Below are 4,582 nucleotides of genomic sequence, written 5' to 3'. Positions count from 1 at the left end.
AGTAAGAGAGGAAACCAGTCGGCCAGAAGAAAGTTTTGCTACTCGCACAGGGGGCGCTGTGGAGCAGCTGCCAGCCAGCCGGACAGGGGGCGCTGTGGCGCAGCTGCCAGCCAGCCGGACAGGGGGCGCTGTGGCGCAGCTGCCAGCCAGCCGGACTCCCCACCAAGCGCTTTAACTAACGGACGAGTTTAATAACTCCGTGTTATGTGTTGGGTAACTTGATCTTACAAACACAAAGCTGTCTGGGCTGACGGTAGTTAGCTTCTTCTTCTGCTTCTTCTTCTGCGTCTTCTGCTTCTTCTGCTTCTTCTTCTGCTTCTTCTTCTGCTTCTTCTTCTGCTTCTTCTTCTGCTTCTTCTTCAGGGCTTCCTCGTTAGTGAGGGTTGCCAGCACCACCAGGATGACGCGCTTCCCAAGCAAGTCTCCTCCAGTTCTCTCTGTGCAGCCTGTATATGGAGGGAGTGGAAGAGAGGCTGTGGCGTCCTGTCCGGGGACACCACCTGGCCCCCGGTTCTGATGTGTGGACCACACCTGGGTTAAAACTACACCTCAGGACGTAGCGCATTTCACCACCACATGAACTCTGTGGACACCACGTCCGGTCCACCAGCAGGATGTGGAAGTGACAGGTCAGTCTTCTTGGTGATGGGGGACATGTGACGTTTACTGCAGACCCTGTGGTGGTCTGGTGGTCTGGTGGTCTGTCCAGGGTGTCTCCCCGGGGGCCTGCCGCCCAATCACTGCTGGGGTAGACTCCAGCATCCCCCTCCCCCCACCCTGAGAGCAGGGTGAGCTGTTTGGATAATGGATGGATGGACGGATGGATGGATGGAAGGATGGATGGATGGATGGATGGATGGATGGATGGATGAAAGGATGGATGGAAGGGTGGATGGATGGAAGGACGGATGGATGGACGGATGGATGAAAGGATGGATGGAAGGGTGGATGGATGGAAGGACGGATGGATGGACGGATGGATGGATGGATGGATGGATGGATGGATGGATGGATGGATGGATGGATGGAAGGGTGGATGGATGGATGGATGGATGGATGGATGGATGGATGGACTCATCAGCCGTCTGTTGTCTGCTCTCGTTTCTGCTGCTTAGAAAAATTAATCTGCTGTCTTGGCAGGTTTTTCCTTCCTTTCTCAAACACCCAGTTCCACCCAAACACCCAGCTCCACCTAAATACCCAGCTCCACCCAAACATCCAGTTCCACCCAAATACCCAGTTCCACCCAAACATCCAGTTCCACCCAAATACTCAGTTCCACCCAAACACCCAGTTCCACCCAAACACCCAGCTTCACCCAAACATCCAGTTCCACCCAAATACTCAATTCCACCCAAACACCCAGTTCCACCCAAACACCCAGTTCCACCCAAACACCCATTTCAACCCAAACACCCAGGTCCACCCAAATACCCAGCTCCACCCAAATATCCAGTTCCACCCAAACACCCAGTTCCACCCAAATACCCATTTCAACCCAAACACCCAGGTCCACCCAAATACCCAGCTCCACCCAAATATCCAGTTCCACCCAAACACCCAGTTCCACCCAAATACCCAATTCCACTTAAATACCCAGGTCCACCCAAACACCCAGTTCCGCCCAAATACCCAGTTCCACCCAAACACCCAGTTCCACCCAAACACTCAGCTCCACCCAAATATCCAGGTCCACCCAAACACCCAGTTCTACCCAAATACCCAGCTCCACCCAAATACCCAGCTCCACCCATTTATCCAGGTCCACCCAAACACCCAGTTCTACCCAATACTCAGGTCCACCCAAACACCCAGTTCCACCCAAATACCCAATTCCACTTAAATACCCAGGTCAACCCAAACACCCAGTTCCACCCAAAAGAACCAGTTCTGCCCAAACACCCAGTTCCACCCAAACGCTCAGCTCCACCCAAATATCCAGGTCCACCCAAACACCCAGTTCCACCTAAATACCCAATTCCACTTAAATACCCAGTTCCACCCAAACACCCAGTTCTACCCAAATACCCAGGTCCACCCAAACACCCAGCTCCACCCAAATACCCAGGTCCACCCAAACACCCAGTTCCACCCAAACACCCAGGTCCACCCAAACACCCAGTTCCACCCAAATACCCAGTTCCACCCAAACACCCAGTTCCACCAAAACACCCAGTTCCACCCAAATACCCAGTTCCACCAAAACACCCAGTTCCACCCAAATACCCAGTTCCACCCAAACACCCAGTTCCACCCAAATACCCAGTTCCACCCAAACACCCAGTTCCACCAAAACACCCAGTTCCACCCAAAGACCCAGTTCCACCCAAACACCCAGCTCCACCAAAACACCCAGTTCCACCCAAAGACCCAGTTCCACCCAAATACCCAGGTCCACCCAAATACCCAGGTCCACCCAAATATCCAGTTCCACCCAAACACCCAGTTCCACCAAAACACCCAGTTCCACCCAAAGACCCAGTTCCACCCAAACACCCAGCTCCACCAAAACACCCAGTTCCACCCAAATACCCAGGTCCACCCAAATACCCAGCTCCACCCAAATATCCAGTTCCACCCAAACACCCAGTTCCACCCAAATACCCAGTTCCACCCAAACACCCAGTTCCACCAAAACACCCAGTTCCACCCAAATACCCAGTTCCACCCAAACACCCAGTTCCACCAAAACACCCAGTTCCACCCAAAGACCCAGTTCCACCCAAACACCCAGTTCCACCAAAACACCCTGTTCCACCCAAAGACCCAGTTCCACCCAAATACCCAGGTCCACCCAAATACCCAGCTCCACCCAAATACCCAGTTCCACCCAAACACCCAGTTCCACCCAAATACCCAGTTCCACCAAAACACCCAGTTCCACCCAAATACCCAGATCCACCCAAACACCCAGTTCCACCCAAATACCCAGTTCCACCCAAACACCCAGTTCCACCCAAACACCCAGTTCCACCAAAACACCCAGTTCCACCCAAACACCCAGTTCCACCAAAACACCCAGTTCCACCAAAACACCCAGTTCCACCCAAATACCCAGATCCACCCAAACACCCAGTTCCACCCAAACACCCAGTTCCACCCAAACACCCAGTTCCCCCCAAAGCAAAAGAAACTCACCCCAACATGAATGGTGTGTGTCCTTCCAGTGAATGCTTCAGATTTGAGAACAATGGATGTGTTTTGTGTAACGGGGATGTTGAAGAAGACAGGATCTCTTTGTCTCTTGTCCTCATACCCGCCTGTCCTGGCAGCAGCTTATGGAATTGTTAAGCAGTAAAACCACAACAACACACATTATGGATCATAACGGGCTCCGTTCTGCTGTCTTACTGGAAGGCCACACATGATGGTCATGTTTTACTTCTTTTAGCCACATGTTTTATTCTTAAGGCTGAATTTATTAAGACTCCTCCCATCTTCACGTGCTACATTTATCAAGACTCCACCCATCTTCACGTGCTACTATCTTCACGCGCTACATTTATCAAGACTCCACCCATCTTCACGTGCCGCTATACTGAAACTCAACTTTGTATGAAGTCCCTGAACATGACCTGACCAACGTCATATCTTAAAAACTATCAGTCGTGTAGTCATCCTTATTTACCATTTAGCTATTGTGCACTTTATCCTGCGGAGTTGATCTATTTTATGCCTTTCTGTGTGCTTTGTGCCCACGTGTTACCTCTCGTTGTTTTCCAGAGGATGAAAAGTTCTCAGTTGTAATATTTGTCTTATTGTTGTAAATTTATCGTTTGAATAAAAAAATAAACAAGTTTTTTTTTCCTTCCTGTTTTCTGAGCTGATGAATGAGCTTCACAGTCTGCTGAACAGTGCTGCACTTATTCTGCTGAACAGTGCTGCACTTATTCTGCTGAACAGTGCTGCACTTATTCTGCTGAACAGTGCTACACTCATCTGCCACTCTTCTCACACCGACACATCCTGGCAACACCTTTGGAGACGTGTCATCGATCATCTTTTGAAAGGCTTTGTGTTATTGTGGGAGAACCCTGGGGTTGTGCAACCTTGGGGGTCGTCTCGGGTCGTCCTCTATGTGGGGTTGGCACGTTCTCCCCGTGTCTGTGGTGGGTTTTCTCCGGGTGCTAAGGTTTCCCCCCACCATCAGAAAGACATGCATGTTAGGGTTAATACTCCTGTCTGTGCCCCTGACAAGGCATGGCAAGATGAACTGGAGTTGGTTCCCGGGTGCTGCACAGCAGCTGCCCACTGCGGCTAGCTACACAGCTTGGAGGGCTTACTTACCCCACAGGGATCAATAAAGTATATTTGCCTCTATTTCATAATAAATGTTGTTGCAACGACTTCAGTTTTCACATCACATAATGCACATAGCACCACGTGGTAAATGTGTTTCTCTTGTGTCTGTTTGTTGTGTTGGGAATGGTAAACGGTGGCCTGCATCTCACCCGTAACTCTGCAGGTCAGACAGAGTAACTCTGCAGGTCAGACAGAGTAGCTCTGCAGGTCAGACAGAGAAACCCTGCAGGTCAGACAGAGAAACCCTGCAGGTCAGACAGAGTAACTCTGCAGGTCAGAC

General features: G+C 50.8%; 1 pseudogene; it reads left to right on the top strand.

The window, feature by feature from the left end:
* Nucleotides 1-400: 400 nt before the first annotated feature.
* Nucleotides 401-3,148, top strand: LOC130115322 (uncharacterized; annotated as a pseudogene).
* Nucleotides 3,149-4,582: the final 1,434 nt, after the last annotated feature.

Source organism: Lampris incognitus, chromosome 7 (genome assembly GCF_029633865.1).
Source record: "Lampris incognitus isolate fLamInc1 chromosome 7, fLamInc1.hap2, whole genome shotgun sequence".
In the NCBI taxonomy this organism is placed as follows: Eukaryota; Metazoa; Chordata; class Actinopteri; order Lampriformes; family Lampridae; genus Lampris; species Lampris incognitus.
This window is presented reverse-complemented; position numbering and strand designations above follow the sequence as displayed.